Genomic DNA, 24792 nt, shown 5'->3' with positions numbered 1-24792 from the left:
GTTCCTTGAGGTATATATTTATATAAGATCTTTTTTCTTAATGTAGGGTTTTATATCTATAAAATTCCTTCTTAGCATTGCTTTTGCTGTATCCCATACGTTTTGATATGTTGTGTTTCCATTTTTGTTCCAGTATATTTTTTGATCTCCCTTTTGATTTCATTGTTGTTTCATTTCCACATATTTATAAATTTTCTGGTTTTCCTTTTGTTGTTCGTGTCCAGATCCATGTCACTGTGGTCAGGGAAGATACTTGTTATAATTTCAATCTTTTAAAACATACTGAGACTTATTTTGTGACCTAACATATGATCTACCCTGGAGAACGTTCTATGTATGTTTGAGAAGATGTGCATTCTGCTGTTGTTAGATGGAATGTTCTGTATATTTCTTTTAGGTCCATTTGTTCTAAAGTATAGTTCAAGTCCAGGGTTTCCTTACTGATTTACTCTCTGGATAATCTAGCCATTGTTGGAAGTGGTATATGAGTCCCCCTATCGTTATTATATTGTTTCTGTTACTCCCTTCAGATCTGTGAGTACTTGCTTATGTAATTAGGCACTCGGATATCTGGTGCATATATAATTGTTATATCCCCTTGATGAATTGACTCCTTTATCATTATTTAATGACCTTCTTTGTTTCTTGTTACTGTTTTGGACTTAGAATTTATTTTGTCTCATAAAAGTGAGCCATCTCTGCTCTCGATTGGTTTCCATTTGTGTGGAATGTATTTTCTGTCCCTTTCATTTGAGCCTGTGTGTGTCCTGGAAGTCGAAGTGAGTCCCTTACAGGCAGCATAGTTGGGTATTTTTTAAAAAAATCCATATAGTCACTCTGCGCATTTTGATTAGAAAATTTAATCCATTTACTTTTTTAAAAAACATTTATTTGAGAGAGAACGAGTGGGAGGAGAGGGGCAGAGGGAGAGGGAAAAGCAGATTCCCGCTGAGCAGGGAGCCCGACTCGGGGCTCGATCCCAGGACCCTTAGATCATGACCTGAGCTGAAGGCAGATGCTTAACGACTGAGCCACCCAGGCGCCCGTCCCTTCTCTTTATCTTGTGTGTGGCTGCTCTCACGTGTGTGACTTTGCGGCCACCCTGGGGCTTGTGCGATACCTCTTACAGATGCAGGCGTGTTGTGTGTGGATGACAACATCGGCCGCGTACAAAAACCCTACCTCAGTATTCCTCCCCCTGCATTTTATGTTTTTGATGTCACGCTTTATCTTTTCATGTCGTGCATCTCCTAACACATCATTGTAGCTGTCGCTGTTTACTACTGGTGTTCCCGACCCTCGTGCCAGAGTTCCGTGGAAGCACGCAGCGCCACCTTGCTGCACTGGCGTATCCACGTCTGACCAGCCCTGCCTCTGCCGGTGTGCGGTTCCTCTTCCCTGTCTTCCACGTTACTGGGTAGCGTTGTTTTGTTGCGTCTGACGAGCTCCTTTCCGCATTTCTCGTCAGCAGCTCGTGAGGATGGCGCCCCAGAGCTTGTTAGTCGGGCAAGGTCTGTCCTGCCTTCCTTTCCGAAGGGCGGCATTGCTGGGTGAGCCGGCCTGTTTCTGGGCTCACGGATGTTTTCTTCTGCTTGGTCCAGATGATTTGGAAGTTCCTCATTAAATTCTTCGCTTCAGTCATGGTATTCTGCAGCTCTGAGATTTCTGTTTGGTCTTTTTTAATGTTTTTTATATCTTTGTTGAACTTCTTTCTTCGGCCTCGTGTTGTTTTCCTGATTTCATTGTATGATGTATCCGTCTTCTCTTGCAGCTCTCCGAGCATCTGCGGAACAATTACTGAGACTTTGTCGGGCAGTTTCTGGGTCTCTGTGTCTTCGGGGCGAGTTGCGTGTTGTCCGTCGGAGCCGTGTTTCCCTGCTCCCCCGTCGCCGCTGTGGCCTCCCGCGGCGTCTCTGTTTGAAGAGGCTGTCGGTGCTCCAGACTTCACGACGGACTTCAGCGAGGGAAGACCGTCACGTGCAGACAGGAGCACGTGGGACGTGCCGTGACCCTGGGTCTCGGGCTGTCGGGCGCCAGTGTGGGAGTGTGGTGGCCCTGACTCCAGAACGGCGTGTATGTCACCGGGGTCCACAGCTCGACAGCTGCGTGATTCTCAGTAAGTGTTGCCGGGGGGTGTGTGTCACCGATGCCGTAAGGCCTGTAGGTCCTCAGCGCCGCCTTGGGGCGTATCTGCTGGGCCCAGGGCGAAGGCGGTGCTGGCTGGAGCGGTGGTGTGGACACCGGCCGTGGGCACAGCTGGGCGTGTGTGGTTTTGGGACCAGGTGCAAACGTGAACTACTGGCTGGGGCCAGGTGTGCAGCAAGTGCCAGGAATTACCGTGGGTGTGCCGGGAGCTGCAGGGCCCCCGCTGTCGGTACGCGCCCCCGTGGCTGCTCCGGGGTACATCTCTCCGGAGGCCGGCGCGGGCCTCGGGTTGGCAGGTGCCCGTGCACGACGCGCAGGCTGGCCCGAGCGCACGTGCAGCCGCAGAGGCCGGGCTGGTTCCTGGGCTTTGGGCGGAGGGAGGGGGAGGCGGGGGTAAGAGACCCGGGCAGCTGATGTCAGAAGTGCAGACACCCGTGCAGCAGGTCGGCGGGCACCGCAGCCACTTTCTAACATGTCGTGTGTTCACGGGGAAGCCCTGTGGTCCTGAGCCTTTTCTCAGACGTATTCGTCGCCGATTCAGTCTCTTCCCTCGTTGCCGGTCTCATCAGATTTCCTATTTCCTCTTGAGTCCGTTGTGGTTTGCGTGTTCTAGAAAGTTGTCCACTTCATGGAGGGATCTGGTTGTCGGGTGTAGCTGTTTGTGGTTCTCTCTCTTGGTCCTTTTGTCCCTGTGAGGGAAATAGCAAAGCCCACACATTCATTTCTGATTTTTAGGCTAAAATTTTTATATGCGCAATGACTTTTAGTCCATTAAAGTCATTATCCTTTTGATGTTTGAATTAACCCACCCTGTCTAGTGAGAGCCCCATCGCGCCGGTTCCTGTGTCCTGCCGACACGTCTCCCTGACCCTTCGTAGCTGCCCTGCCTTATAAAACCTCAAGATGGATGGAACTGGAGGGGATTATGCTGAGTGAACTAAGTCAAGCAGAGAAAGACAATTATCCTATGGTTTCACTCATTTATGGAACATAAGAACTAGCAGCGAGATCGGTAGGAGAGGAAAGGATAAAGAAAGGGGGGGTAATCAGAAGGGGGAATGAAGCATGAGAGACTATGGACTCTGGGAAACAAACTGAGGGCTTCAGAGGGGAGGGGGTGGGGGAATGGGATAGACTGGTGATGGGTAGTAAGGAGGGCACGTATTGCATGGTGCACTGGGTGTTATACGCAACTAATGAAGCATCGAACTTTGCATCAGAATCCGGGGATGTACTGTATGGTGACTAACATGATATAATAAAAAAAGGGCAACCCCCCTCAAAAAACACAAAACAAACCCTCAAGGTGCCCCCGGCTTGCCCCGCGCCTTCCCCGCCCAGACGTGCAGTCAGAGCCTCGTGCCCGAGCCCCGTGCCTGCATCGCCCGCCTCTGTCGCTCTCCGGTTCAGCTGATGTTCACTCTTCGTCTGGGATGAGACGTTACTTCCGCGGGGACGCCTGCCCCCCAGCCCAGATTTGGCCGAACGTCTCATGTGAGCACTTTGTGGCATGTACCACGAGGGGACTGGGGACGGCTTGTTCGGAGGACTGGCCTGCCGTCCCTAACGGCGGTCCGAGTCTGGGCCTTTCGGTGCTGCTACGTGTGCCCTGACGAGGGTTGCGACTGCGGAGGCGGAGCCCGGGGGCCTCGGGCGCTGCGGGGCCCTGACCGCCGCCGTGCTCGTGTCCGCGCTGTCCATGCTGTCCACGCTGTCCGCGGTCGGCCTTTCCAAGCGCTCAAGCCCAGGGAAAACAAAAAAGGAGCCCTGCTTTCCTAAGTCAGCAAGAATCAGGTATAGCCAAGAGTCCAAACTTATAAAATTATCTTCTCCAAGTTTTTCAGGACTTTTGTCCCCACCTATTACCATGACAACCACACATCGTGCCGTGAATGGAGGCGGCGAAGAGGTATTTGTCTCCCCCAAGCTCTCGCTGTGTCCGTTTTGAGGTTAGATCCTCCATTACAGACTTCCAGATGTTTCCCTGAAAACCCAGCCTGAGGGGAACTTAAACCCTAAAATGCACAAGCAGCGGGACAGGAAGGATGCAAACAAGGGTGTCTACACTGGCCTGGGGTATCTTCCTAACTTCCTAGGGGCGTTTACTCTGATTTGGGATTTTCCTCTCGTCCCTGACTTGGGATGTCTAATTCCCTGGGTCTGTCCACACCGGCCTTGTTCCGTGTTGCTGCTCTGAGCTGGTATGTTTCTGTAACGCCCAGAGGTTTCTTTCCCGATTTTGGATGTCTTCCTAATTCTCCACTTTGTCTAAACTAACTGATGACGTCCCCCTAACTCCCCAGATGTGTCTGCTCTGAGCAGGGGGCACTCCCTGATATGTGCGTAGGTCTGCCATCTCCTGGGTGTCTCCTGTAGTCCTCACGTGTGTCTCCCCTGACCTGTCCCCCTTATTCCCCAGGTATGTCCACCCTCACCTAGGCTATCGCCCCGTCCCTGTACTTGGGAAGTCTCCCTGATTCCCCAGGTGTGTCTGCTCGGATCTGGGAGGCCTCTGTCCCAGATGCCTTCGGCGTGTCTACACTGACACAGAATGTCTCCCTTATTCGCAGTGTGTCACCGACTGTGGTATTTCCATAACACCCCGAGGACGTCTCCTCACACGTGGGACATTTCCAGCTTTGCCTGGCATGTCTCCTCCATGCCCAGGCCGCGTCTGCTCCCTCATTCCTCACAGGTGCCGTGTCTGGCCTGGGATGTTTCCTTTATTTCCAAGGTGTGTCTACTTTGACCAATGACGTCTCCCCAAATCCCTAGGTATGACTCAGTGACCTGGAAGTGTCCCTAAAAGCCCCGGCGTGTCACTTCCCTTGGGATGTTTTCCTCATTCCCTAGGTGTGTGGACTCTGACGTCATACGTCTCCTCAAATCACCAGGTGCATCTTCTCACCTGGCATGACTTTCTGTTTCCCAGTTGTATACACGGCCACGAGAGGTCTCTTTTCCCCGAAATGTGTCTGCTGCGACCTGAAATGTTGGTGGAGGCGGCCACCGAGAGGGTGTGACCGGCGCTGATGCGTGAGCTAGATCTGGGCGGTCCGAGGCTCCTTGCCCTCTCCCGTCTTCGAAGGTGCCTTCCACTCGCCTTCTGTGCTCTGCTCCCTGAAGCTGCGTTGCGGATAGAGCCTTGGCTGGTGATGTGGTGTGGAGGCCATCTAGGTGCCATGGGGGACCGAACCCAGTCGGCCTCTGTGTAAACTTTCAGGGTTTAGCAAGTGGGTGCGGAGACCTACTTGCCTCCAGCTGCCCGACAGCAGCCTTCAATGTCAGTTCCCTTGAACCCGCCAGCCCGGAGGGGTCTGCTGCTTTCTTTGGTCTCTCCCTGCCCTTCGTGTGGGGTTGCTGGTTTTGGATTTCACCTGGGAAGCTCCCAGGTTTATAACCCTGACTGCCTAGGGGTGTCTGCTGTGTCTAACTCTGACCCTGGATGTGTCCCTAGTTCCCCAGCGAGTCTACTATGACCTGTGACGTCTCTTAGTTCCCCCACGAGTGTGTCCAGTGGTCTGGGTTGTCTCCATAACTCCCCAGTTGTGTCTAGTCTAGTATGGGATATGTACCTGGTTCCCCAGATGTGTCTTCTCTGACGTGGGTGTTTCTCAAATTCCCCTGGTAGAGAATGTCTAATTCCCCAAGAGTGTCTACCTTGACTCAGGATGGTTCCTTAATTCTCTTGTGTGTCTATACTGACCCGGGAGATTGCTTTAAACCCCCAGGTGTGTCAGTGATGACTAACGGTTCCCAGAGATGTCTACACTGCTCAGAATGTCCCCTTGTTTTCTAGGTACATCTACTCTGACGCGGTATATCTTCACAGACCCACAGGTGTGTTTATCCTTGAGTCTGGTGTTGCCCCGTTCCCCCAGCTGTGTTTACACGGACCTCAGATGGCTCCCCAATTCCTCAGGTGAGCCTCTGCCGACTGGCCTGTTCTCTCTGGTGTGCTGTCTCTGACCTCAGAGCCCCAGAGTTTGTGTTCCAGCCTGGCTGTTGTAGTTGTTCTGTCTGTAAAGGTGTGTCCTGCCTGATCTGGGATGGCTCCCCAGTATCTCAAGTATGTCTACCCTGGCTTGGGGTGTCTACTTTCCCAAGAGTGTCCACCCTGACCTGGGGTATCTCCTTATTTCCCCAGGGGTGTCTAAACTTACTGCGGTTGTCTACACCACATTGGGATGTCTCCCCACTTATCCAGGTATGTTTTCTCAAGAGGTATCTCTGTAATTCTAATGCGGTTCTCTACTCAAACCTCGTGTGTGTCCCTATCGCCCTGGATTTTCTGATCTGACCTGAAATATCTCCCTAATACTTGAGCTATGTCTGAACTGGTGTGGGATAGATCTGATGTCTAGTTCTTAGGTGTGCTGACTCTGTAAGTGTCTGACCAGCTGAGGTCTGCATAGACGCTCACGTGAGTCGACGCCGACTTGGGATAAGTGCCCGTAGTGCCAGTGTATCTGAACCGAAATGGGTTACCTTAAGTCCCCGCGTGTGTCTCCACTACGTCAGATGTCTCCGTGATAAAGGAGGCTTGTCTACACTGGAACTACGCTCTGATCTCCCATGGATGTCTACTCTGACTTTGATGTCTCCAACATACCCTAAGTGTGTTTATGCTGTCCTTATATATTTCACTAATACCCCGGGTGTGTCTATTCGGACATGGGCTAATTCTTTACCTTCCACAAGGGTCACTCTAACCTGGGATGTCTCCCTAATTAGGTGTGTCTACACAGAACTGAGAGGCCTCCCTACTTCTCAAGATATCACACTGACATGGGATGTCGTCTTCTTCCCACAGTTCTGTATACACTGACATGGGCTGTATCCCTAATACTTCAAGTCTGTCTACGCTGACCTGGGATCTCTAATTGCCCAGGTGTCCCTTTCAAACCCGGAATAACTCCATATACATCAGATAGGTTTACTGTGACCTGGCATGTCTTCCTAACTCCCCAGTTGTGTCTACACTACCTGGCATATCTCCCCAATTCCCTGGTGTGTCCACAGTGTCATTCAGTGTCTCGTATCTCTGTCTGTTTAGCATGATTTGGGATTCTCCTCAGTCCCCAGGTGTGTCTACTCCCAGCTGGAATATTTCACAAATTCTGCTTGTGAGACTACACTCAGAATTCTTACAATTTCCCAGATGCGTGTCCTGTGACCTAGGGTGTACGTCTGACTCCTGAATGGACCTTCTTTGCTCTGACTCGTCTTATTTCCCCAGGTCTGTGCACCTGGGACGTCTCTGTAAATTCCCCGGAGCATCTATGGTGACCTTAGATGCACCCTAATTCCCCCGCTCTGTCTCCTTAGCCCTGTGTAGTCTCCCTAATTCCCAGTTGTGTCTGCAGACTTAATGTCTTCCTTTGCCCCCAGGTGAGACTACACTGTCCTGGGGTATCTGATTTCCCAGCGTTGCCTACACTGACCTGGAATGTGTCTAAGACTGCAGATGCGACTACTCTGACCTGGGATGTCACTTTATTTCCTAGGTGTTTCTACTCTAACCTGTGATGTCTTCCTAATTCCCCAATTTTGTCGATCTTGACCTTGGTGGTCTCTTTAATTTCACTGATATGTCTACTCCGACCTAATGATGTTTCCCTAATTCCATTGCTATGTCTACACTGAAAGACGATGTCTATTCTTACCTGGCCTGTCTCCTTAATTCCCCATATGTTTCTACTCAGGCCTTGGATGTCTCTTTAAATCTCCAGGTATGTCTGCTCTGACCTGGAATGTCTCCTAATTCCCCAGGACAGTCTGCACTGACCTTGGATTTTTTTCCTATTTCCCCTGGTGTGTCTTACATGACCAGAGATGTCTCCTTTAATCCACTGCTGTGTCTGTTGTAACCTGGGTTGTCTCTGTAATTCCCGCAGTGTATCTCCATTGACCTTGAAATACACTTATTTCCCAAGGTATCTACCCCGACCTGGGATGTCTCCCTGTATCTAATGTGGGTCTATTATGAGTTGGAGTGTCATCTTGTCCCCAGGACTGTGTACCTTGAGCTGGCATATATCCATAATTCCGCAGATGTCTGCACTGACCTGTGATGTCTTCGTTATTTCCTAGGTGTGTCTGCTCTGGTCTGTGTCTTACTATTTCTGGGTAAACCAGTGCCCTTACGTGGTTTGTCTCCTTACTCTGGCTTGGGTTGTGTCCCTTTTCCTTCCTGTTTGTCCATCCCGACCTGGGATGTATCTCTAATACCCCAGGGGTGTCTTCCTTAGCCTAGGACGACTCCCTAATCCCCAGGTGTCTCTACTCTCACCTGGGGTTTATCCTAATCTTACTCAGGCGTATCTGTACTGAAATGGAATTACCTTCTAATTCTTGACGTATGTTTACTTGCATCTGGAATATCTCCCTAATCCCACAGGTATGCCCACTCTGACTTAAGATCTAATTCCCCAGGTGTGTCTGCTCTGGCCTGGTATGTACTCTTTCCCAGGTGGGTCTACACTGGCTCAGCAAGTCTCATTAATTCCCAACTGTGTCATCTTTTACATGGTACGTCTCCCTAATTCCCCACGTGTGTTTACTCTGTCCTAGGAAGTCTAATTTTCCCCCGAATGTTTTTGCTCTGACTGGAATATCTCCCTACATCCCCAGGAGAGTCTGTGCTAATCAGTAATGTCGCCCTAATTCCCCGGGTATGTCTAAACTTGCCTCAGTGTCTTACTAATTCTACAGGTGTGACTACCCTGATTGGTCTAATTCCCCAAATGTGTGCGCACTGACTTGGGACATCGTGTTTCTCTCCCAGGAATGTCTACCTTGATCTGGGATATCTACTTAATTCCCTGTTGTGTGTCTCCTTTGAACTCTGACTTCTCTAATCCCTCAGGCATGTCTTCTGTGACTTGGGATAACACCATAAATCCTCGGGTGTTCTGCACTGACTTAGGATGTCTCACTAATTCCCTAGGATTATCCTCTTTACCTGAGAAATCTCCCTAATTCCACAGGTGTGTCTTTACTACCTGGGATGTACCCTAATACCCAAGGTATGTCCACACTGACACTGTGGATCTGGGATGTGTCTGATTTCCCCAAGCGTGTCTCACCTGAATAGGATGTCCACATAATACTCCAATTGTGTCTCCCCTGAACTGGGATGTGTCCTTAGTTCCCCAGTGTGTCCAGCTTGTCCTGCAATGTATCTCTAAGTGCCCTGTTTACTTCTCTTATGTGGTTCTCTAATTCTCCAGAGGTACCTGCCCAGACCTGAGTTGACTCCTTTATTCTCTAAGAGCGTCTTCCCTGAGTTGGTCTTCTCAACAGTGTCCCAGTTGTGGCACTGGGATATAGACCTAATTCCCTAATGAGTTTAAGCTGACCTGAGATATGTCTCTGTTTCACCAGGTGTGACTATTTTACTCAGGACTTTATTTCTCCAGGAGTGTCTTCTCTGAATTGTGATGTCTCCCTAATTCCTCACATGAGATGTCTTTTGTCTCGCGTAGGATGTCTATTTCCCTAGGTATGTCTTCTCTGACCCTGGTGACCTCCATACTAACCCAGGTGTGCCTATATTCATTTTCCAGGTGGGTCTCCACTGGCCTTAGATGACCTCCAATTCCCTAGTCATGTCTTCACTGATTTTGCAAGTATACCTTTTCTTCAGAGGTCTGCTGTGACCCGGTGTGTCTCCATTGACCCTTAGGTTTATCTACACGGACATGTAATGCCTCCGTAATGTTCCAGGGGTGTCTTCTCTGACTTTGAGGTATCCCTGTGTGTCTTATCTGGGATGTCTTTCTTATTCACCAGCTATCTCCCCTGTAATATGGAACGTCCCCTAATTCAACAAGCGTATCTACCCTCACCTCACATGTATCCCAAATTCCTCAGGCCTGCCGTCCCTGACCTGGGCTATTCCATAGTTGCTGAGTGTGTCTAACCTTGGAGAGTTCCTTAATTCTTCAGGTGTGTTTACCCTGATTTTGGGTGTCTGCCAACTTCTCAGGGGTTCCTTCACGGGATTGGGGCATTTCTCGAATTCCCCAGGCGTGTCTCCTCTGACCCAGGACCTCTCTCTATTCCCGACACCTCAGTGGGGTTCCTCCCTAATCCCCGTTTGTCTACTTGAACTTCATACGTTTCCCAAGTTCCCCAGGTGAGTCTACACTCATCTGGAGTGTCCCCCAATTCCCCATTTTTGAGAATTATGACCCGGAATGTCTCCCTAATTCACAAGGTGCTTCTCCTTTGACCTGGGATTGCCTCTAGTCACCACGAGTGTCTGTGCTAAACTTGGATTATCTCTAGTTGCCCAGGTGTTTCTCTAGTAACCTCGGATGTCTCCCGAATTCCTCAGGTATGTCTGAACTGACTTGAGAGGTGTCCTTAATACCCAAGGTGTGTCTGTCCTGGCGTGGGATGCTACTCTAATTTCCGGTACATCTTCCCTGGAATGACTCCCTATTTCCCCAGATATGTCAACCCTGATCTGGTTGTCTCTACCCTGGTATGTCTGCACTCACCTGGGATGCTTAACTCCCTATTTGTATCTATTCTGACCTAGAATATTCTATTAATATCCCAGGTAGGTCTACACTGACAAGACTCCCTAATTCCCCAGGTGTTCCTACACTGACCTGAGATGTCTAATTCTCCAGGTTTGTTTACTCTGAACTGGAATTTTTCACTAATTCCTCAGGTTCATCTGTCCTAATTTTGGATGTCTGCTTAATTATGCTGGTGTGTCAGTGACCGGTGAGTTCTCATTATCTTCCAAGTGTGTCTTTCCTGACAAGGACTGTCTTCTCTATTCCCCTGACATGTCAGCCATGATCAGGGATGTCACCCTAAGTCCCCAGGTATATCTGTTCTGGGTTGGATTTTCTTCCTAATTCACAAAACGTGTCTGCCCTTACCTGGCATGTGCGTGTGTGTGTATATATATATATATAATTTTTTTTTTTTTGAGAGAGAGAGAGCACGAGAGCTGGTGGGGTGGGGGTTGAGGGGCAGAGGGAGAGGGAGAATCTCAAGCAGGCTCCACACCCAGTGCAGAGCCGGATGTAGGGCTCGATCTCATGACCTGAGCCACAATCAAGAGTCAAATGCTTAACTGACTGAGCCTCCCAGATGCTTCTGGCATGTATCTTCTTTTTTTTTTTTTTTAAGATTTTATTTATTTATGTGACAGAGAGACAGCCAGCGAGAGAGGGAACAGCAGGGGAGGGGGAGGGGGAGAGGAAGAAGCAGGCTCCCAGCCGAGGAGCCCGATGTGGGACTCCATCCCAGAACGCCGGGATCACGCCCTGAGCCGAAGGCAGACGCTTAACTCCGCCACCCAGGCGCCCCAGTATCTTCGTTTTCTCATATGCTTCTACTCTGACCCCATTGGTCCCTCAATCTCCAGGTGTGTCTACACTGACCTGGGAGGTCTCCGAGGTGGGTCTGCACGGAACTGGCACATCTCCCTAGTGTCTCCATTGTTGTGGGCTCTCCCTCATTCCCTATGAGTTTCTATCGTGACCTGGGATGTCTGGCTTCCCGGGCGTGTCTACTCTGACCTTTGAGGTCTTGCTAATTCTCCTGTCTTGTCAACCCTGACTTGGGATGTCTCCCTAATTCCCAGTTACGTCTACTTTGACTTGTCTCCCTAACTCCCTAGCTGTGCCTGCCTTGACCCTGGATGTGTCCCGATGTGTCCAGGGATGTCGTCCTCCTTCCCCATGTGTGGCAGCCCGGATCGTGTTGTTTCCCTGCTTCATCCGGACTGTCTACACTAACCTGGGGTGTCCAGTGCCTACTTTTGTAGCTGTGTCTACTAGAAAAATAAAATTCAGAGAGCTTTACTTGAGACGAATATTGTATTGGGCAAAAAACAAGCATTTTGGGAACAGGGATACACTGAAACTGAAAGTGGCTAAGAAACTTTGCTCTAGGGGCGCCTGGGTGGCACAGCGGTTGGGCGTCTGCCTTCGGCTCAGGGCGTGATCCCGGCGTTATGGGATCGAGCCCCACATCAGGCTCCTCCACTATGAGCCTGCTTCTTCCTCTCCCACTCCCCCTGCTTGTGTTCCCTCTCTCGCTCTCTGTCAAATAAATGAATAAAATCTTTAAAAAAAAAAAACTCTAGGCTGTCACACATTCCTGCTTTATAAACCCTAAGTACATCATTTTCCATTGTGATTTGCTGTCCTTTACATTCCTTTTCATTACATCAGCTTACTCGAGTTTAGCTGATTAGCTTGGAATATAAGTCATGCTGACATGAAAACTGAAGTTTTGTTTAAAATCAGAGTCTGCGTTTTTGGAATCAGGACAGTTTTAAGATCGGGTTAAGTGACCATGAGTCTTTGGTCTGGGGGCATATCCAAACTGTGGTCTCCATCTCATTTAAAAAAAAAAAAAATCCCTTCCTTTGATCGTTCTCAGTTGAACTGAGAGCGGCTATTTAGCATTACTCCCCGTGGTGGATCTTTGGTGTGTGAAGATCGTGAATCAGAACGTCATTGGGTTCTTCTGATAATTCTTGTTCATGTAGCTTTGCTGTTCAGTTCACATGGAGATCATCGATTAGTCAGTGTTTACTGAAAAGCACTGAGGACTCGAGAAGATGTAATACATAGGAATACATTATCATATATATAATACATTAACATGAGTAACGGGAGGGTGATATCAGATGTTTGAAAAATACCCGAAATCCAAGGTGCCCATTTGCCCAAATTTAACCAATTAAAAAGATCAAATCAGTTATGAGATTTTTTTACTTTTATAAGCCAGTCTGCATTGTTTTTCATAAGGCATAATTGGGTTTGCTTTTTTCTGAGTTATTCATAAAAGCAAATCATGATGTACAGCAATGACATATTCTAACTAATTGTAGATATTCTGTAATAGATAGGATCACTTCTTAGGAGCTGCAAGTGTGTTAGACGCTCCAGGGGAATTTGGAGTAATATCTTGTAAAGGTAGGCACTCCTGGGCAACTCAGTCAAACTCCCAGGTTAGAATAGATGCACTCTGGGAATTAGACATTCCTCAGTATGGACACACTGGGGAATTAGATATACGATGTCAGAGACACACCCGTGTTACAGGGAAACATCCCTGGTCGAGGTAGACAGATCAGGGGAGTAAGAAGGGCTTAGAAATTCTAGGTCAGGGTAGACCTGTCTGGGCTGTGGGGAGCGTCCTGCGTGTATCTGAGAATATATGAAGACATCCCATGTGAATGCAGACATACTGGGGAATAAGAGATACAACAAGGGTCAGCATAGACACACCTGGGAAATTAGGTAGACATTCTCTAGTGTAGACAGTCCCGGGTAGAGAGACAGTTGAGATAAGAGTAGTCACACCTGGGGAAAAGACATTCCAGGTACGTGTACACACAACTGACTATTAAGGAAGCATCCAGGTTTATATACACCGGGGTGAGTAGGGATAGCTCCCTGATCAGAGTAGGTAAAGAATTAGGGAATTAAAGGCATAAAAGTTAAGAGAACACACACCTGGGTAAACAGACTTCTCAGGTTAGTATAGAAATACTTGAATCAAGGTGACATCCTAGGTCATGTATCTTTCCCTGGGGAAACAAGCATTTTAAGTCAGCAGAGACACAACCCAGGACATTAGAGAAAAACCTCCGGTCAAAAGAGATGCATCTATTTTAGAATAAAGCAGACATCTCCCACCTTAGATAAGAGAACTCTGTGAAAAGAGGGAGAGATTCCAGATTGGGCTACACACAGTAGTCAGTATCAGGGAAGACCCACATGGGTAACTGGGGAGAGATCCCACGTCAGGCTGACAAATCTGGTGAATTAAAAGTGTCACCGCGATGAGGACAGACACACCTAGGGATTTAGACATCACAGATCAGAACAGACCTACCTGGAGAAACAGGGAGACATCTCCGGTCATTGTGGACACGGCTTTGGTCAAGGCAGATTACCCGGGGGGAAAATAGCCATCACTGAACTAGAGACGCACCTTGGTAACTAGGGACACATTCTAGATACACCTGGGAATGAGAAAGACAGTCCAAGTCAGATCAAGGCAGGCACACTGGGGAAGCAGGGAGACCTCCCCAGTCCGAGTACGCGCACTGGCGGTAGCAGACGTCCCGGGTCACGGTAGACATACCTGGCATAGCAGGTCGGCACAGCAGTCAGGTGTAGACGTCAGGGGATGAGGGAAACTCCCAGGTTAGTGTAGCCACACCTGCAGGATCAGAAGGACATGCAGTGTCGAGGGAGACACAGCTGGGAACCTACCAAGTCAGGCTAGTGCTGACACGCTTGGGGCATGAAGACGCTCAGTGTGGACGTAACCGGTCTCCCACTTCTGGTGGACACGTGGGTAATTAGTAGACAATCCAGGCTGGTGTAGACACATCTAGGAATTACAGACACAGCAAAGGTCAGGGCAGACAGACCTGCGGGGTTAAGGAGATGTGCCAAGTAAGGGAGACTTCCAGAGTGGCACAGATAAGCCCCTGTTTTAATGAGACATCCCAGGTCAGTGGACACACACTTGAGGACTCACACAACCCAGGTCAGAATTAGGGAGACAAACCAGGTCACAATAGAAACAACAGGGATTAGAGACTCACTCCTGCCCGTGTGGACACGACTGGGCTGTAAGTGCATATACCAGTCAGAGAAGATACATTCTCTGTGAAAACTCCTAGACGTAAGGTTAGGGTGGACACGCCTGGAGAATGAGGACGACACTGAGGTTAGGGTAGGAGCACCTGGGGAGTCAGGGGACCATCCAAGGTCACCAAAGACACCTTTGGTGAATTAGGGATACATCCCAGATCAGAGTCACAACTGATGATAAGGTAAGCATCTCAGGTCAGAGAAGACACTTCTGGTTATTAAAGAGACCTAAGATCAAGGTAGAAACAGCTGGGAATTAAACATTCCTGGTCAATAAAGATAAACCCGGGTGATCAGGGAGACATCCCCCCTTGCAGTGTTAACACACTGGATTAGGGATACATTTCTAAGTACGTATCAGAATACAGACACTGAGAGAACTAGAGAAACACCCCAGGTTGGTGTATTTCAGAGACCTCAGGGGTCGGGGTATATACTCCTGCAGAACAAGGGTCACATCCCAGGTCAGAGTAGACACACCCAGGGAATTAGAGGTGATCCACGTCATAGTAAACACATTTGGGGGATATGTGAAACGTCAGAGGTTAGTGTGATTAGGGAGACTTCCAAGTTCATGGTAGACACAACCCAGGAATTAGTAATAACTAACCTGCAATAACACACCTGGGGAAGGAAACATTCCAGGTCAGAAGGAACAGCTGGGGAAACAACTGGAGTGACAACCACATCAGTGTGGACTAACCTATGAAACGGAGACATGCCGCCTCCGCACAGAGACACCTGCAGGATTAGATCCTCGGTACGTGTGGACATACATGGCAAATTAGAGTCATCCACGTGGCAAGGCGGACCACCTGGGGAATTAGGACATCCTAGGTCAGTGCAGAAAAGCCTGCAAAATAAGGTGACATCAAAGGTCACTGTACGTACACTCATGGAATTAGGGAGCTATCCAATGTAAGAGTAAACACTATGGATATTAGACATTACAGGTCAGAGTAGACACACCAAAGAATAGGAGACATCCTCTCAGTGTAGACACATCTGGGGAAATAAAGAGACATCCCAAGTCAGTGTAGAAACACAGGGTCAATTACGAAGACATCCAAGTTCAGGGTAGACACCTTGGAAATTACAGGGACAAACCAGGGTTCACACACTTGGAGAAATAGTGGGACAAATCATTTTAGAATTGCAGCACCTGGGAAATTAGGTGGATTTCCAGGTCAGGGTATCCACACTGGATAATTAGATAAATACCCCCATAAGTGTAGACAGACATGGAGTTTAGCAGGACAACCCAAGACAAAGCAAACACACACTAGGAATTAGAAAAATCCCAGTTTGTACTAGACACAGCTTTGGTGTTAGGGATTTATCTCCTGTCAGTGTAGACACACTTGGGGAGCGAGGGAGATACCCTATTTAGGGTAGGAACACGTGTAGAATAAGGGAGACTTCCCAGATCAGGGGTACACGCCAGTTTAGGGTAGAATGCTTGGATTGGGGAGATATCCAGGGTAGGACACACACCTGGTAATGAGGGAGATAATCCGGGTAAGTGTAAACACACTAGGACTTATGAGGACATCCCAAGTCAGACTAGACACAGCTAGGGTACCAGGGAGCTATTCCAGCTCAGTGTCCATACCTCTGCATATCCCAGGAGACCTCCCATGTCAAAGCACACACACCTGGAGAGCTGGGGGTCTCAGGTCGGAGGAGATCACGTGAGGTATTAGAGAGACATCGATGTTCAGAGTTCACTCTTCTGGGGAAGTTTGATTCCAGGTCAGGACTAACACAGCTGTGGCACTACGGACACATCCCAGGTCAGAGGAGATTTAGGGGAATGTCCTTGATCAGTGTAGACGCACAGGGTCAGTGTAGACCCACTGAGAGAACTGGGAGACGCCCACACACCCTAGGGGAGGAGGGAAACACACCAGATCAGGTTGGACACAACTGGGGGATTTTGGAGAAGTCCCAGCTCAGGTATACTTACGAGAGAAATCTGAGATACAATCTAGATCAGCGTTGACACACTTGGGGAAAAAGAACAATGGATATGGCTTCTATCAGTGTTGTTCAAGTCACCAGATTAGGTCCAAAACGGAGTTGCTAATGTTAGCCCCACGTCAGCAAACAAAAACTTGTTTCTATGTTCTGTTCTCCCAGGGTCTAGGTCAACCACGCAGCACTTCCCTGCTCAGCACAAGTTACGTGACCTGCCCCAGGACTTCCCTGTGCCCCACACAGGAAGAGTACCCACGCTTACCCATCAGCAAACGCCCAGCGTGACGTCCTGTTCCTGCTCGCCTCCCTGGCCTCGCACAGGTCTTCGCCGCTGCTGTTCATCTGCGAGATTCAGTAACGCCGGACTCACGAGGCATAGATACAAGCCGGACAGGAAAAATGGATCAGCTTTGACGAGAAGGATGGCATCTGAGGAAGACGGCACGTGGCTCTGGGGACAAGAGGAGACACAGGCCACGGGTGAGTTCCTCTTGTGAGCTCTGCACGTGAGCCGCCTGGTCTCGTGGGCTCTCTGCTCCAGTGTTTAGCGGGTCCCCTCGAGCTGGCAGGTGCTTGCATTTCGAGCCTGCCGTCCTGCCCCGTGTTGGTCCACAGTCTTGATTTGCGGGGTGCTGCTGGTGTGACCCTCGAGCAGAAGTGACAAATCTGTCCAACAGAAACCAAGGAGACGTGGGACCCCGAGGTGCTGAAGAATCGGACGATCCCTCTCCTCGTACCCGGCTCTTCAACTGCTCGGAAACCACGGCTCTGGAGGCCGTGACACCTGCGGAAACGGCAACGCCTCACCGGGGGGCATCTTACGGGGTGCTACAGATGGATGTAAGGGTAATTCCCACAGAACTACAGCAGCCACAGAAGGAACATTTTACCTTCGATAAGCTTATCCATTTACAGGGGGCCTAGAGGGAAAGTGGTCTCAGCCAACAACTCACTATATTCATCTTTCCTTTTCGACAGCTTCTGCTGACCCAGATGGGACCCACTGGGACACCTCACTTGCTCTGGAGCCTCCAGACAGGAGACTGAGGAAGCTGGCAGAAGCTGGCAAAGAGAGGAAGGTAAAATGTCATGTTGTCTCTTCCTTTCCAAACCCAGACTCCTGTGAGTTTGGTTTCGGGTTACCCACTGGTTGTTGATCCTTTCACTCCCAGGGGCAGCTGTGGCTTTACTGTTTGTCCTGCTTTGTGTCCTGAGAATCTGGCTCGGCTTTCTGCCTGCCTGCCTGTCCCTGCGTGTGCAGGCAGCTCGAGCGTCAGGGTAGGGCCCTTGAGAAGACGGCTGGACTGAGGTGTGGGTTGTACCCCATTTGTCGCTAACATCCTACTGACTGTTGCCAGCTCTCAGGGGAGCTGTCTTCACGTTGCCTGTCCCTGGGGACGGTTCTGGATCGCGGGAAGACTCTGTCTTTCGCACCTTCTTCGGAGATGCACTGTGAGTCCATGGATAGGTCATGAGGGACTTAGATACACTTTTGGTTCAAAGGGGAAAAAAAAGTTCAACACTGCCAGGAATATTTACTATTTGTCTCAGCTAAAACCTGCAAATAAAACATTTGAAAGGACTTTTATAATGAGCTCCAGGTTAGAAGCTGGCCAAACTGGAAGCCGCAGCAGTCAGACAAGGGGAAGGAATCGGAGGCGTCCGAGTTGGTAAGGAGGAAGTAAACCTCCCACTGCACAGATGACACGATACTATATAGAGAAAACCTTAAAGACTCCACGAAAAACTATTAGAACTGATGAATGAATTCGGTAAGGGCACAGGATACAAAATCCATGGCATTTCTCTATACTAACAAGCAACAGCAAGAGAAATTAAGAAAGAAATCCCAGTTACAATTGTACCAAAGATAATACCCAGGAATAAACTGGAGGTGAAAACCCTGCACTCTGAAAACTAAAGCACGTTGATGAAAGATACTGAAGAGGACACAAGGGGACAGAAGTCCATGCTCAGGGATGGGAAGAATATTGTTAAAATGTCCATCTTACCCAAAGCAATCTGCAGATTTCATGCAATCGCTATCAAAATAGCACAATTTTTCACAGAACTAGAACAATCCTGAAGTTTGTGTGGAACCACGGAGGACCCTGAATAGCCAAAACAATCTTGAAAAACAAAGCTGAAGGTATCGAATTTCCAGGTTTCAAGTTACACGACAAAGCTGTAATCAAAACAGTGGGGGACTGGCACAAAAATAGGCTTATACACCAATGGGATAGTATAAAGGCCCAGAAATAAACCCATGTTTATATGGTCAATTAATCTTTGTCAAAGGAGGAAAGAACATGCAATAGGAAAAAGCCTCTTCAACAAATGGTGTTGGGGAAACCGGACAGCTGCGTGAGAAAGAATGTAGCTGGGCCACTTTCTGACACCACACACAAGGATAAATTCAAAATGGATTAAAGACCTAAATGTGAGGCCTGAAACCATAAAAATCCTAGAAGAGAACACAGGCAGTAATTTCTCCAGGGTCAGCCATAGCAACTTTTTTCTAGGTGTGTCTCCTGAGGCAAAGGAAATAAAAGCAAAAATAAGTATCGGGACTTCATCAAATAAAAAGCTTCTGCACAGCGAAGGAAACAATCACCAAAACTAAATGACAGCCTACAGAATGGGAGATGTTTGCAAATGACATAATTAAGGGTTAGTATCCAAAATATATAAAGAACTGATACAACTCAACACCCAAAAGACAAATTCCAATTTAAAAACGGGCAGAAGACACGAACAGACATTTCTCCAAAGACGACACCCAGATGGCCGACAGACCATGAAAAGACGCTCAACACCACTCAGCATCAGGGAAACGGAGATCAAAACCACAATGAGATAGCACCTCTCACCTGTCCCAACGGCTCACATCAACAAGACAAGAAACAGCAGGTGTTGGTGAGGATGTGCAGAAAGGGGAGCCCTCGCGCACTGCTGGTGGGCGTGCAAGCTGGTGCAGCCGCTCTGGAAAACTGTGGAGGGTCCTCAAACAGTTGAAAATGGAACTACCCTACGATCTAGTAATCACACTACTGGGTATTTACCCCAAAAAATACAAAAACACTAATTCCCAGGGCTATGTGTACCCAGTGTTTATAACAGCATTATTTACAAGAGTCAAATTATGGAAGCGGCACAAGTGTCCATCAGTAGAGGAAGGGGTAACGACGTGGTTACACACACGGCATATTAGCCATAAAAGGATGAAATCCTGCCATTTACAACATCATGGATGGAGCTGGAGAGTATGACGCTAAGTGAAATACACAGTCAGAGAACAACCAGTACCATATGATTCCCTCATATGTGGGATTTAAGAAACAAAACGAAGGGACAATAATGAGGCAAACCAAGAACCAGTCTGTTAACAGAGAACACAGCGACGGCCAGCAGGAGCTGGGGCTACACAGCTGATGGGCGTTAGGCGTGTGCGCGCCGGGCTCTGGGAATGTGCGGAGTCCTGAGTCACCGTACTCTACACCGGAAGCTAACATGACACTGGATGGTAAGTATACTGGAATTCAAAAAAAAAAAAAAAAAGCCCAATGGAGGTTCTTAAAAAAAAAAAAAAAAAGTTCCTAACTAAAATGAAATTACCCAGAGGGAAAGAAAAACATTGTGAAACCTTTGTGGAAGGATTTACTAAAATATTCAAAAGACACACAGCTCTAAATCCAGAACATAAAAATCTTCTGATTTTCATCCAAGTCGAAAATGTTCCTGATATAAAGAAGCAAACTGAAGATAATACAATTGGATGAGTGGGTCAGCCCCTTGATATCATTCATGTTGCAACTCAATTCTTTGAGGAATTAAAAATAACTGGCCTTGCTTTATAACTTGAGTCTTTACAGGTACAGAAATGCAGGTCTAGAGGTAATTTGAAGCCCACCCATCCTTTTTGCCCATCCTGAAACCTCCTGTTCATCTCAGAAAGCTTGAGATATTATAAAAGATCAGGACTTAGGAAACAAAAGTCCTTCCTGGAGAAATTTGTATTCTCTGTGTTTAGTCGGTAAATACTCTATCCCGGAGGAAGGAACTAAGGGCCATCTTTTTGAAATGCAAACTTCAGGCAAATAATTCCTATCAGAATGACAGAAAAGAAAAGAAAGGCTATTTGGAAACTAGGAAAGATCTTAAAATCTTCTCCATGATTACTAGTGAAAAGCTTAACTCATCTGAGTAGGTAATCCTACTTTGTTGTGTGTCAGAAACACAGTTGTATTCAGCTGTCCTTTTATAAACTAGTGGGTTTTTCATTATTGAACTTGTCTCATGCGTAAAATTCTAAAACCAAATTTAAGCATGTAATTTTACATGTGTCTGTATGTTTATGTATTCCTGTGTACATGCGTGTAAGCGATGCATGAAATTATTTCTAGACGGCACTGCCAACATTTAGTTGTAAAGAGCTCTAATATATCACGTCTACTGTCAGAAAGATAGGAACTGACCCAAATGTTTTTCAAATTCACATGCTCTAGGATAACCCAAACCTTGGGTGCGTATTTCACAACTGACATCTGGTCCTGTGCTAACTCAGGAGACCGCAAAACCCAAGTGACCAGGAGAGAAGCTGCGAACAGCACGAGGTAGCCTGTTTCCTCCAGATGCTGGATCAAGAAGGCTTCTTTCTAGGGATATTCACAGGTGAGAGAATGAAAACTGACCCCTATCTTACAGCACTCACAAAAATTAACTTGAAGTGGATTAAAGACTTAATGTAAGACCTGAAGTCATGAAAGTCCTAGAAAAAAAAAATAGGAAAAAAAGCTCCTTGACATGGTCTTGGTGATGATTTTATGGAAGTCACACCTAAAGCACTAGCAACAAAATAAAAAAAAACACAAACTCCTGGGACTACATCAATCTAAAAAGCTTCTGCATGGCCAAAGAAACCATCAACAAAGTGAAAAGAAACCTACGGAATGGGAAAAAATATTTGCAAAGCATACATCTGATAGGGGGTTAATATCCAAAATATATAAAGAATACAACTCAGTAGCAAACAAATCATCCAATTTTAAAAATGTGCAAAAGAACTGACATTTTTCCAAAGAAGATATGCAAATGGCCTATAGCGACATGAAAAATGTTCAACATCACAAGTCAAATTAAAACCAAAAGGAGATATCACCTCACGCCTGTTAGAATGGCCGTCACCAAAATGAGAGGAGATAACAAGCGGTGGCAGGGGCATGGACAAGAGGGAAGGGAGCCTTGTGCACTGTTGGTGGTATTATAAGTTGGTACAGCTACTATGGGACACAGTTATTCAAAAACTAAAAACAGAACTACCCATGTCCAGCCATCCCACTTCGGAGAATATATCCAAAGGAAATGAAAATACTCAAAAAGCTACCTGCACCCCCATGTTTATAGCAGCATTATTTACACTAGTCGAGTCCCGGAGCAAACCTGTGTCCATCGGTGGATGACTGGGTATAGAAGTTGTGGTTTACGTTTACGTTGGAATATTACTCAGCCACCAAAACACAAGGACCTGTGTGATGGGTGGGCTCGAAGACACTGTGCTGAGTCAGAGAAAGACAAACACTGCATGATCCCATTCAGATGTGGAATTGAACACACCAGACTCATAGAAGAAGAGACCAGATCTGCAGTTACCAGAGGTGGGGAGAGGGCGCCTTGGAGGAAGGGGGTCGGAAAGGACACACCTGCCAGTGTAAGACGAATAAGGACTAGGGCCGACCCTGCAACACGAGGACACAGCTGTAACCCTGCTGTGATAACGGGATAGTTGTTATGAGAACAGATCCTAGGAGTTCTCATCTCAAGGAGGAATGTCTCTTTTTGTGGCGTCTTGGCGCAATGGTGGACGGTAGCCGAACCCTGGTGCGGTAATCATCTCACGACATCAGTCAAACCATGCCGCACACCTCAAACCCACAGAGCGACACACGTCAGTGATTTCTCATTAAAGCTGGAAAAATAAAGTTTCTCTCCATTCTTCCTGTGTTTTTCCTAATTCTTAATTTTTACATTAGGTGAAAGTCTGTATGATTCTTTTGTCCACCTTTGCCTTGCTCTGTTCTAGAAAGATGATGCCACTGTTCACATCTCTCAGGGCATCACAGACGTACCCCTGCTTTCCAGAGAAACAGCCTCCCTAATCCCGGGGGCCATCCCCCTGTCTCTGGTTAACAAACCCCGGGGGACCTTACCTCCAGGCTCTATACAAAGGAAGGGAGACAAGGCAAGAGGAAGCAAGACAAGACTACCGGTGAGGTCTCCAGGACTTTAAGTCTCGTTGACCTCCAGGGCCATCTCCTTCCCAGCGCAGAGCTGTTCCGACAGCTTCCACCGCGGGAATGGCTCTTCGGGCAGTGCGGGCCGTGCCTCCCCTGGGTACACGCGTCTCTGCAGGGGCGGCTCTCTGCTCAGCGCGGGCAGCTCGGTGTCTAGACCGAGGAGGGGAAGCGGTGGTCTGCGCCCTCTGGCCACGCCTCTGCCACAGCCGAGCTGAGGCTTCACGCTGCGCCTCTAACAGGGACGGCCAGCGGCTACGGAGGACTCCGGGTTTGCCTCCTTTGGCGGATCGTTTCCACCGTGGTTGGAAGGCGGTGCCAGCACAGCCAGGATCAGCCATCTGTTGCTTCCGCTCGGGAAGTGGCAGCGCTCCGGCCAGGGCTGCAGCTGCCCCGCGGACCGCTCCGCCTCCGCTCGCCAGAGCCGTCTCAGGTAACGGTAACTGTGACTGTGTCCTTCTGAGCACTCCGTGCTGTAGCCGATGCCTCCTGCACTGGGACAAGTACTTCAGGAGAAGTCAACACACGATTGCAAGAAGTAGTTAAACCAGCCACTCGGCTTAACCGGGTTAAACCTGACCTCGGGTCATTCTGTGGCTGCTTTCAGCTGGTTTGGGACAGGGGACCTCGGCTTCAGGGCACGCTCTAAAGTTCGGCTGCTTTTCTTCCCACAGTCGTCATCAGTCTTCCCGGTGCACTGCGTTCTCTGAAAATCTTCAGTACGTGTTCACAACCACCGGCCAGCTGACGCACTCAGAGCAGAGCACCGGAAGAACGTGGCCATCGAGGAGAAAACAAGCCGAGCTTCATGACCTGCAAACACTACAGACCCCAACAGAGACCACAAACGCGGCGACCGAAAGTAAAAGTAACGCCTTAGATCTGGTCACGCCTCTCAGTGAGCGGAGTCTGCTCAAAAGGGGGAATTTGTTACAGTACTGGGTTAGCTCAAAATAGTCTCTAGTAGTAAGCCCCGTTAGCAAACCAAACCTTACCTGTCTCTGCTCCGCTCTCCCAGAAAAGGAAGGTCCGGGTTAACCAAGCAGCACGTCCCTGCTCAGCACAAGTTACGTGACCTGCTCCGCGACTTCCTGTGCCCCGTATACGAAGAGTAACCACGCTTAGCCCTCGGCAAACGCCCAGCGTCACTGCCTGTTTCTGCTCACTTGGTCTATAAAATCTCTTGCATTGTGCAGATCTTCACTGGTTTTTATCGGCTAGGTTAGATGACGCCGGCTTTGTGAAGTCGTTCAATAAAAACAGCTAGATCTGTAATTGGTGGGTATTTTTCCTTTAGCAGGATGAGTAAGCCTGAGTTATTAGGGAAACATCCCAGATCAGGAAGCACACCCTCAGGATTAGGGAGACATCCAAAATCAGGGTAGATACATACCAGCCATTAGACGTCCCAGGTCAATAAGGAGACGCCTAGTTGCTTAGGAAGACCCGCTGGTCAGGGCAGGTGCATCTGGTGAAACAGAATCCCGCAGAGCAGAGTCCTGTGGGGTTAGGGAGACATCTCAAATTATAGTACATGGACCTGAAAAATAATGGAGCCCTCCCACGTCAGGGTAAAACAAACCTGCTGATAAGGGAGCTTTCCAAGGTCAGGGCAGGACACCAAGGGAATTAGGGTTAGATAGCTGGGAATTACGAAGACATCTAATGTCCATGTGGACACACGTGGAGAACTACACAAATGTCTCAGGTTGGAGCAGAGCAGGGAAATTAGA

At 48.3% G+C, this 24792-nt stretch overlaps 2 long non-coding RNA genes across 7 annotated transcripts; one reads left to right on the top strand and one right to left on the bottom strand.

Annotated features, from left to right (window-relative positions):
* Nucleotides 1-944: 944 nt before the first annotated feature.
* LOC109488674 lies at nt 945-24538 on the bottom strand. Of its 5 annotated transcripts, XR_004619054.1 has the most exons (8): nt 24453-24538; nt 24055-24328; nt 17032-17220; nt 16448-16677; nt 15496-15645; nt 14275-14526; nt 14023-14152; nt 945-2834 (listed from the first exon to the last, which is right to left on the bottom strand). It is a non-coding gene; the product is annotated as an uncharacterized LOC109488674 (long non-coding RNA). The 5 variants fall into 5 exon arrangements; XR_004619051.1 differs by lacking the exons at nt 24055-24328; nt 24453-24538 and adding an exon at nt 23033-23782; XR_004619053.1 differs by lacking the exons at nt 24055-24328; nt 24453-24538 and adding an exon at nt 13641-13714 and having other exon boundaries at nt 17032-17170.
* LOC117795190 lies at nt 5975-23862 on the top strand. 2 transcript variants are annotated; one of them, XR_004619055.1, is made up of 5 exons: nt 5975-6067; nt 6293-6352; nt 16932-17609; nt 17748-17848; nt 23734-23862. It is a non-coding gene; the product is annotated as an uncharacterized LOC117795190 (long non-coding RNA). The 2 variants fall into 2 exon arrangements; XR_004619056.1 differs by lacking the exon at nt 23734-23862 and adding an exon at nt 21275-21735.
* Nucleotides 24539-24792: the final 254 nt, after the last annotated feature.

Source organism: Ailuropoda melanoleuca, chromosome 12 (assembly GCF_002007445.2).
Source record: "Ailuropoda melanoleuca isolate Jingjing chromosome 12, ASM200744v2, whole genome shotgun sequence".
Taxonomy (NCBI): domain Eukaryota; kingdom Metazoa; phylum Chordata; class Mammalia; order Carnivora; family Ursidae; genus Ailuropoda; species Ailuropoda melanoleuca.
Note: the sequence above shows the minus strand (reverse complement) of the source record. Positions and strands in the feature narration are given on the sequence as shown.